General features: G+C 39.6%; 1 protein-coding gene across 13 annotated transcripts in view; it reads right to left on the minus strand.

Annotated features, from left to right (window-relative positions):
* The window catches only part of EPS8 (EGFR pathway substrate 8, signaling adaptor), a 171367-nt gene extending 161185 nt beyond the window's left edge, over positions 1 to 10182 (minus strand). The window contains exon 1 of one of the 13 annotated variants that reach the window (XM_023643178.2): positions 9491 to 10182. The gene's annotated coding sequence lies outside the window, so the exon portion shown is untranslated. Of the gene's footprint in view, positions 1 to 6083 lie in introns of all 13 variants that reach the window. The other 12 variants (XM_070269994.1, XM_023643176.2, XM_070269992.1 and 9 more) reach the window with 12 other exon arrangements.
* Positions 10183 to 11173: the final 991 nt, after the last annotated feature.

The following is an 11173-nucleotide window of genomic DNA, read 5'->3' on the forward strand; positions in this document are numbered from 1 at the left end:
ATGTCTCTTTTATTCAGATTTCACTCTCCGTGACTGAGATCTCACCAGGCAGTGAGAAAGAGTCAGAACAGTAACTGGAAAGATAGCAAAGTTATGAAAGATACATTTTTCAACTAAAGTCATCTGAGGACTGAAACAAGCCGTCAGACACTGGGGCTAGAAGATGGCATAAAGATGGGAGGAGGGAAGCAGGATGGAGAAGGGGTGTCGAGGGAAAACCCACATGGTCATTTACCTGCTTCAACATTTTTGTAAGGCTGTTTTCTTCATGAGACCACGGCAAGTAGCAAGTCTTAAAGTAGAAAACTGTGAAATACGGCAAAGGGCATGGATGTTACAGTAAAAGGTGCTAAAACTTTTTGTTTCAATACTTTGGATAAGAAACATCAAAAATTAAAACAACATAAAAAGAAAAGATGATATTTTAAACAATTTACTCTGTAATTCTACAGAGATAGCCAATATACTAATAGACAAAAAATATACAACTGATTATTCCTAAATTTAAATGAAGTTATAACTATTTTATATTATTCTTTATACATTTTGTTCAGGCTTGAGTATCACACATTATTCATTTAAAAACGGAAGAGATAAGACTTCAAGGAAATCTGTGAATTCATGCACATTAAAATCTTTAGAGGGCTATTTTCCTCAATAATAAAAACACCCTCTTTGATAAACATTCTTCAGGCATACATATTAATTCCACACCTTTACATGCATGAGTATCACGTGAATAATGCTACAAGATTTGGCCCAATGACTAGATGTTTATCACAGAAAGAATTCCATTACTTTTAAATTATTCAGAATCTCACAAGGTCCCACAAAAAAGCTAAATAAAGAACTACTAACAAAATCAACGTTCTCTCTTGACTAAAAGGATCCTGAGATGTAAAAAAAATATAACTCTAGTGTGTGGTATTCAAAATAAACAGACTTTACATCAGAAGTTCTGATAATGTAGATAAGCACACTAAAATAATAAAGACAATTTGACCTAAAGATATGGTTTCTAAATCAATATTTCTAGATTAGAGAGTAACACTTTTAAATAGCAATATACAGTTGATCATAAAATAAAGTTTTGAAAACACACTGAAAAGAGAAAAGGGAGATTAGTGACACACACATAAGAAGATAAGCAAGCTTATATGGGGAAAAATAATCTACATAGCTAAAATCATGTTCCATTTGCTTCCACATATGAAAGTTCAATGTATCTTCCCCCTCTATCATCACAGGTATATCTTTCTTCAAATATAAAAGTCAACATACTGAAAACCATCGTATGTTCATGTCTAAAGTTATTAACTTCAAATGTCAAAATTATTGTAGAAAATTAAACAAATTGTATTCAATGTCTTTTCAAAAGTGACAAATTTCATGCATACTTTTCTCTACAGATTTATCTTGCCACTTAACACTTTTTTAAATATTTTATTTTCTAATGAAAAATATTAGACACAATTATAATATTATAAAACATTAATATTAGAATCAGAATAAAAAAAGAGTGCTTAATGATCACAAATGTATTTCAGACACTGGAAATATTCTATTGTTGCATTAAACTAATACATATGTCAATAATATACATGTATTTCTAGAACAAGGAATAATATTCTAATGGTGATACAGAGGTAACATTCTTACAGTGCTAATAGAAGATTTTCCAAATAAAATGAAATTCATATCAATAGCCTTCAATAAAAGACTTTAAAATTATGTTTTCCTCTTTCTTTAAACATAAACCTCTTTTCCTTCTATTGATCTTCATTTCTATTTTTTCTTTCCTTTTTTCTTCTCCCCTTATGTTAAACACATAATTTTTCAACTGTAGAACTCTGACCTCTTATCAAGCCCGATTCATTCACTTAACAAATTATTTTAGCACATTCCTAAGTATTATGTTTCAGGTTCTATTCAGAAACTGTTCATGGTTCTTAGAATTCTGGATTGGCTCAAAGAGGACTAGATTGCACCTTTGTAGGATATTACATTCTTATGTTGCTATGCTACTAAATATAAGAATGGTTTCAGACAGGACCTCTTGATTTCACCCAAAAACACACAAGTCCTCCTTCTTAATAAAATCATTTGAGTATCACAGGACTGAAAGAGAACCCAGGAATTTATCTACTACATAAGGGACTATACTTAGAAAGTCATATGATTAGAAAAGGAGATTCACACAATTCTTAAAAATAAAATTCTTTATTCTCTCCTACTACAATGTAATGAATGCTCTATTGTTACTTACAAAAATGAAACATAACTGGTTATTCAGTTCTTTCTAATAACCATGCAGGCTCTGGATATCAGAATGTGCAGAATTTCCCAACTCCCATCATACCTATCCATTCTGCACATGTTAAATGTCTTCATTTTTCTGCCTGGAATGTCCTAGAGTCCTACCTCATACTCTTATTCTTGGCCTCAAAACTTCATCCTATAAAAGTCAAATGTCACATCCCCCAGTAAAGACTTTCCTGACTCCCTCAGCCACAGTGAGTCTCTCTCTTCCATGTATTGGGAATATAAATACTTGTATACATATTGTTTCACTTAACCTACCCCCCAACAACTGTGTCAAGTAAGTACTATTACCATTTCCACTTCTTAGACAAGAAAACTACAGCAGATAAGGTCTCTCTGATTTCAAAGTCCATTGCTTGTCTGTTTAACACATGCTCCCTTTAGTTTCCACACTCGACTGAAATGATTACCTGGCTGCCTCCATTCTCTGGGTTCCCTAATGACGGAAGGCAGAGATCCCGTCAGAGATTCATCTTTGTGTTCCCAGTGTCTGGCACAGAACAGATACTCAACAAATGCTCAGTAAATATGAATGAATGAATAAATGAAATGTAATAATGCTCAAATTCCTCTGTGAGGAAAAACTCATTCCCTTCTAAACATACTTCTATCAAACGTATGATAGGAAGTGCTAACTTCATTCAACACATTTAATGAGTGTGCATCATATGTGATGAGCTGTGCTGAAAAATAATTGAGACTCAGTTCTCTGCCCTCAAGAAACTTATAATTCAGCGGGGGAAAAGGATAAACAACTAGCTAATGTCACCATGACTTGTTTTATTTTTCCTAATCCCCCACAATTTCCTCTCTTTAAAGGAACTTCATTCTTTGTAAACATGTTCCAACACCTAATACCTCTGGGTCAGTAGGATGTAGATCAGTCAACAGAAAAAAAAGTTAAAAGAATCTCCATGGATCTCAAAAACACAATCTTTTGAGCCATTCTCACTTAGCTCAGTAGTCATTTAAGTAGGGTACAGTGTGAAAGAAAGGATAAAATCAAGGATGCCTTGACACTACCCTTGCATTTTTTTTTCATAAGATTCAGCATAGCCAAGTGTAAAGAACATGGATTTTGGAGTCAGAAAGTACAAGGTTCCCATTCCAATTCTGTCCCTTTCTCCTCATGTGGACCATAGGACAAGTCACTTTCTGTTTCTGAGCCCAACTCCTACCTGTAGCATGGAAATAAGGACACCTGCCTTAAAGAGCTCTTGTAAGAGTTAAAAGAGAGAATATGGATATCTGCCACACCAAAGGTTCTAGTTTTATCATGTCAGATCTCTCCAGAGGCTTCTTGAGCATTGGTTCTATTGGTTCTAACTGCAGTATAACAACATAAATACTCTTGCCCCCAATGTCAATGACACAAAGTGTTTACCAAAAGAAAGGTGCTTGAAAAAGCCCACGTGTGGCAAGAGGAATGGCATGTGATAAGATTCAACACTAGATAGTGAGGAAGTCTCAAGTTTCTAGATAGTGCATACATCGCCTGCCTCTTCTCAGCATACACCCTGAAAATCCTTTATTTCAGACTCTTTGTGAAAAATAAAACCTTATTAATTATTTCCTATGGTTAGATCTAAAAGAACTCACAGATATTATTCTGTATTAACAATTCCATTTTGCACAAAGAAGAATCTCTGAGTTAGTGAGGAAGAGAGAAATAAATTATGTACCATGTCCAGGAACCAATCTCAGCACACAGTCTATTGGATATTACATTTTAGTTTCCAAGTCATTTCTCAACTGTTTATTTTGAGCAATTTTGCAGAACTTGCAAAAAAAATCAAATAAAAACACTTTCCTTTCAATACTAAACCTAATTCATAATCTACTTGACTGAAAAATCACATTTACTTGGTACTGGTACAACTGGAAGTCCATAGGGAAAAAAGTAAGGCTAGGCATGCACCTCACACCTTTCAAAAAAATTACTCAAAATGGAGCATAGACCCAAATGTAAAATGAAAAACTATAAAATTTCTAGGGAAAAAAAATCAAGATAAAATCTAGGAAGCCTTGAGTTTAGTAATGCATTTTTAACATGATACCAAAAGCCTAGCCATAAAATTGTTAAGTTGGCCTTTATTAAAATTAAAAACATTTGCTGAGAAGGCACTGTTAAGAGAAGAAAAAGACAAGCCAGACTGGAAGAGAATATTGGCAAAACACATATGTGACAAAGCGCTTGTACCAAAAGAGATATAAAGACTCATAAAACTCAACAATAAGAAAACAGACAAGCCTATTAAAAAATGGGTAAGAGTTCAGAACAAATATCTTACCATAGAAAATACACAGATGGAAAATAGCATATGAAAAGATGCTTAACATCAAATGTCATTAGTGAACGGCAAATTAAAACGAGATATTACTATACACCTATTAAAATGGATAAACACTGACAATATCAAAGGCTGACAAGGACGAGGAGCAGCAGGAGCTTGCATTCATTGCTGGTGGGAATGCAAAATGATACAGCCATTCTGGAAAACAGTTTGGCACTATCTTATAAAGCTAATCAGAACCTTACCATACGATCCAGTAATAACGTTCCTAGGTATTTAGACAAATGATTTGAAAACTTGTCTACAGAAAAACTTGCCCATGAATATTTATAGCAGCTTTATTTATAGCTGCCAAAAACTAGAAGCAACCAAGACATCCTCCAATTGATGAATAGATACACAAACTCTGATAGATCATACAATACAATATTATTAAGTGATTAAAAAAAACACAAGACACTAATGAACTTTAAATGCATAATCCTAAGCGAAAGAAGCACCTCTGACAAGGTTACATGATTCCAATTACATGATGTCCGGAAAAGGCAAAACTATAGAGAAAATTAAAAAATCAGTGGTTGCCAGGTTAAAGGAGTGCTAGGTGAAGCAGAGGATTCCTAATGTGTTGAAATTATTCTGTATACTTTGATACAGTAATGATGGATACATGAAAGTACACATTTGTCAAAGGCCATAGAACTTCAGAGGACAAAGAGTGAACCTTAATGTATGCAAATTTTTAAAAAATCATTTAGAAGGTCAGGGGATCCCAGGATGGAATGCAGATTGTGACAAAAGGATCTAACTGTATTATAGTGTGCAACAACCTCACTAAAGAGGATAGGAGGAAAAGAAGTGGAATCTGCAAGACTAAAAACAAAAGGAACCGCACATAAGCACTGTATTCTAGTTGATAAAGTTGTTTCCCGCTCTCTGTAAAGAGAGTACAGGTTAACAACTTCAATACTACTATACATATATAATGGAACTGAACAACTAAGTAAAGGGATGGACGATGGCAGAAGCCAGGTTCCTTCTCACTGTTGGAATGAGTTTACAGATAAGCAAGGGGAAGAGGCCAGAATGATTATAGCAGGTAATGGATTAGGTTGAGTAAGACACACCCATATGAACTCATATTTAGCTTAATACAGGTACACATGGTTACATAGAGAAATAGATATAGCTGTGTATACAGGTGTACAAGTGTATAAGTACCCATGAGTTTGTATACACACACATACTTCCTGCTCTGTTAGATGAGAGGGCCTAGAAGCAACGACACCCCAGTAGCAACAAGAACATCTAGCACACAGATCTTGGCTTCTAATACCACTTCCAAAGAAAACTAACTGCATTCTTTCTGGTTGATCCAAGGACTGGGGCAGGAAATGGAAACATACAAGATGAGCCTGGAGTATCTTTTAATGCTAGAAAGTAAGGAAGTGATTTTTTTTAAAAACTCACATTGTTGGAGATACGTCAAAGGGACACAGGAGCCAAATGAAAGAGCTTCCAATGGCCAAAGCTGAAACAATTTGAGCAACAAAATAGTGTTGGATTATAACTCAAAGTATAAAACGTATACCCATGAATCCAGACCAATACAAGTAAACGACTGAGTAAATAAATAAATGGGAGAAGAGACAAACCTGCCGTGAAAAGAATTCCAAATAATTTATATAGATACTCCGCCCCCAAGGAGGAGGAGCATAAGTCCCCACTCAGTAAGCATGGGCTGTGCACCGTGACACTCTTCTAAGGGTATAGCACGGAAAGAAAGAAAAGAGTAACTTTTCAGTGCAGAAACCTAACAAGCACTACCTCAGCCAGGTGATCAAGATCCCCACCAAGTGATAAATCAAGCTGATAGGACGTACCCTTTATATGATGTGATAAAAATCCTACTTTACCTCTGTGACCTTCCTCTCAAAAACTCGAGACCCCACTCTGATCATGAGAAAAACATTAGAATAATTCCAACAGAGGAGCATTCTACAGAATACCTGACCAGTACTCCTCAAAACCGTGAAGTGATCAAAAACAAGGAAAGTCTGACAAATCATCACAGCCAAGAGTAGCCTAAGAAGCCATGACGACTAAGTGTAATGTGGTGTTCTAGATGGTAGGATCCTGAAACAAAAAAGGGACATTAGATAAAACTTCAGAAATCTAAATAAAGTATGAACTGTAGTTAATAATAATGTACCAATACTGCTTCATTAATTGTAACAAATAACCAAAATAAGATGTTAATAAGAGGGGAAACTGGGTATGGGAGTATATGAGAAGTCAACGAACTATCTTTACACTTTTTCTGTAAATCTAAAACTGATGTAAAAAATAAACTATATTTTTTGTAAATCCCATTTAAGAATGTATCTAGAAAACACCGAAGAGATTGTAGGTAAGCACTGACGAACTTCACACTACCCCTGCATATATTCAACTTAAAATGTTTGCAACTATTCTGTTACAGAATTTTTCTTAAGAAAATATTTTCAATCACTAACAGCTGCAAACAATTTCATGCAGTAATTCCCAGCAGGGATGTACTATAACTGGAGAACTTTAACCAAAATTCCACTTTTTCCCCTTACATACCACTGCAAATGTCTGAAAGTTTGCAACCTATCATTAACTTATATTGTTTTGTAGTGATCCAAATAACGACCAACTATGTTTGACACAACTCAGAAAAGCTCACGTAAATTTTACATAAATCAAATCGGTGCTAAAATATTCATCCAAGAAAACCTCAAGCATCTAAAGAGAGAACTTAAGAAAAACTATCATCTTTTATTCTGCATATTACGTTCTCTTACACAAACCACGGCTCAAGTGAGCTGCTGCAGAATTAAAATAGATGAATGAAGAAAACAGGAGAGTCAGGAGAAGAAGAGTAAAAAGTAGTAGGCGAAAATGTGCGTACTGTAGTGTAAGAAATGGAGAGGACTAGAATTTGAAATGTATCAAATAAAAACAGTGAAAGCAAAGAGTGGCAAGCCTACAACATAGCATAAAAAAAGAAAAACACCGATATCTCAAAAGTGTCAGCATACATACAAAATTGAAAGCAGGGAAAGCTAAAAATAAACACAAAATGAAATCTTTACATTAGATTAGAAAGAAGCAAAGTGTTCAAAAGGAGACACTAGATTCTTGGTAGGGAACAAACGAGAAGACATCACCCTAAACACAACTTAAAGTATGCCCCCACTATTAATAAAAGGCTGAAAATTACAATATAATCTTATTCAATGGCATTAGAAAGTGGGAGGAAAAAAGATTACAAGAGTATGTACCAAACATTGTGAACAGTGTTTATCTCAGCATAGCGGAATTAAAAGCAAGTTCTCTTTCCTTTTCTTTTGTTTCTGCTATGAAGTTAATGAGTTGTGGAATTTTTAAGTCTTAATCTATGAATTCAGTACTAAAGGCATTCTATAAAATGTTATCACATTTGTGATACATCCTACTTTACACTTTTCGTGGCAAGTCTATGAAGTGCATTTTATTTCAAATTGCAAATAAAAGTGTGAACCTATGACCAAAAATTTTCCATACCAGCAACTTAAGAACTATAGCAATATGTCCAGAAACCTCCAAATCCAAATAGAAAACCTATACTGGGTGAGAAAGGACGACACTGACTCGAATTTCAGTGACCACACGATCTAAATTACTAGCGCACACTTTCCAAACCCAAGCCGCTGTAGAAGAATGGTATCCCTCCAATGGAAATAAATTAGAAGCAATACACAACACAGTTACTTTGTTGTTATATGTACATACATATAAAGAAGGCTTCCGGGAATCCTAATTCTCCTCTCTCTCAAAAAGAACAAAGCCAAGCTCAAACTATTCACATGCACCTGAAACCAAGTTTTATCTGAACTCTTAAGATATTAGCTACTCCCGTTAGTATCTGAGTCAAGAACTGAAACCTTTTAAAGAAAAGCAGTAATACATTTCCTTGAAATATACTTTGTAAAGGAGGATTCCAATTCCTAATGCTCTACCGCTCTAGATGTCTGTGAATTTCGGATCCTAATACTACAGCGTCTTACCCACAAAGATTCCAGCAGTTCTGGGGATATTAGGGGGAAAGAAGGATTTGAGAAACAATGCAAAGGAAGAGAACAATCCGTGCAAAGATTCTGCATCCAGGTAGTCCTTGAAAGGAAAGCAAAAACAGTGAGCACAGGAGGAGCGAGCAGCGTCTACAGAGGCGGAGAAATCCACTCAAAAGGCGTTAACCGACAAGGATACCAGAAGGACCGTCTTCCCAGAGGTAAAAGGGTGAGAATAAAGTGGAGGAAGCTAAGAAAGCAAAGTCAACAGGAATTATGATTGACAACTATTCAAAAACAATGAGCTATCTCAATTCGAGGGGGTATATGTTGGCGGGACTTTGTCCCAAAGTGTCAGTTTGAAAAGAGCCCCCCATTTAGGGGTGGGGAGAGTGGCTCGCGAAGCCCCAAGTCTAACACAAACGAGGAGAATACTCGTTCTGCAGCCGCCCCACGAACCAGATAGGCGCAGGTGTATCTGCGGCAGCTCAGGTTACCAGGAAATGTTCCGGGGACACTGTGGATCTTCTGTGCCCAGCCCTCCCGGGGTCCGGGGGAGGGCGCGGGGCGGCCGGGGGTCAGCAGCGGCCGCAGAGCACCAGGACGCGGCGCCCGGACGCGCTCCGGCGGCAGCGCCCTCGCACACCTGGCTCCCCACACCAGTTGAAAGCAGTCAAAGTGATGAAAGCAGCCGCGGCGCCTGGCACGGCTCCATCCCAGCACACAAAGGCGGATTTTCCAAGCGAGGGCGAGTTCCAGGCGCCGGACCCCGGCGGGCGCCTTTCGCCGAGGGGCTCTTACCTCGGATCCGCCCTCGGGGCCGCGGCTTTCCCCGGAGGCGCCTCAAGCTCAGACGAGGCAGGCGGCGGGAGGAAAAAGCCCCCGACCTGGACCGCGCCCTCCGATCGTCCGCGAGGCGCCCAGCCGCCGTCTGCGCGGAGCTGGAAAGCAGCGATGTCCCGGGCGAGCAGAGCGCCGGCCCCGCGCCGGGCGAGCCCGCCTCGCCCGCCGCCGCCTCTGAAGTCTGGAGCTGCCCGCCCGCTCGCCCGCTCCCCGCCAGCGCCAGCCGCGCGCCGCGCATGCCCAGGACCCCTGCGAGGAGCGAGCGAGCGAGCGCGCGCCGCGCGGCCGGGAGCCGACTCCGCTCTCCGGGTCTTGCCGGCAGCCGAGGCGCGGAGTAACTGGTCGACCCCAGCGCTGGAGGCCAGCCCGCCGGCGGGGTGGGCAGGGCGGGAGAGGCCCCGAGGAGAGGAGGCGGGGCGCGCTCCCTGTTATCCCGGCTGCGATCAAAGTCGGACCAAGGTTCCCAGCCAACGACAGGTTTCCAGAAGTGTCCTAGCAGGACCGACTAGCAGCTGGGAGACGCGAGAAGGGGCTCGAGCTTGCGGAGAGTTCGCCCCTGGGTGAGGGTTGATGCCCGGGGCGGAGGGAGCGCTCAGTTGCAGCGCCCCGCGTACCGGTGCACAGCTCGTGGCCGCTATTCTGACAACACTAAGGCTGCTGCACCCAAGGACCGGCCAGCCTCCGTCTTCTCTCTCGGGCCCTCCCACCTATTTTCACCCCTTTTGCTTTCCTCTTTTTTGTCTCAACTTATGCCGTAAACTGGTGGCACCCGAGGGCCTCCATTCGGTCCCGGGGTCTCCAAACTGCGGGTCCTTAGCTCCAGCTAGCAAGCCGAGACCCGCTTCGCACGCCCGCCTTGGACCCCATTTTTCATGTAGCTGTTGCCAAGAGCCTCATGTGGTTTGAAAGAGTGGAGGCTTCTTCACTTAATACCTCTCGTAACTTAACCAACCCTCATAACTTTCGCCTCCTCCCTGAGGAGATCACGGAGCCCCTACATGAGAAGCCCGTCCATCTGTGAGCATTGTATGTTCTTAGTCTTAAAACGCTTTATTTGCCATAATTATGCCCCCAAACCCATTCTGAATTCTTAAAAGTCACTTGACTCCTAGAAGTCAACGAGAGACTATAGAGAAACTTGGTTAAAATAGATCGGAGCCGCTTGCTTTGTGAAGCAAGGAAAAAGACCAGCCAGGGGAAACTGAGATTTCAGAACAAGGTGGAAATTAACACCGTTATGCTAAAAGTTGGAATAGATCTTAAATCCAGTCCTCTATCTTAAGCAGGAATGCTCTCCAATATTTTCACCACACCACCATCCCCTTAACCTCTTCCAATGTTGGAAGTCTCTTGTTTTATCGATATTATATACAATCACGATTTATTGGATATTTACCTATGCCAGGAACTAAGCAACTTTTATATATTTTTTCTAATCCTTGAAATAAGATACGCCTTATTATACCTATTTAGCAGGAAAGTGAAACTCAGATGTTTTGTTCCCTTTGCCAAAGCCCATGCTGATGCCAGAATTAAAATCCAAGTCAGCTTAACTCTGAGTCTGCATCATCTGATTTGTGAACATCAACTCAACTTCCCTTAACTTACACCGCTAGTACTGGTCCTGCTCCTAGACCATAC

The sequence above is a fragment of the Equus caballus genome, chromosome 6 (assembly GCF_041296265.1).
Source record: "Equus caballus isolate H_3958 breed thoroughbred chromosome 6, TB-T2T, whole genome shotgun sequence".
Lineage (NCBI taxonomy): Eukaryota > Metazoa > Chordata > Mammalia > Perissodactyla > Equidae > Equus > Equus caballus.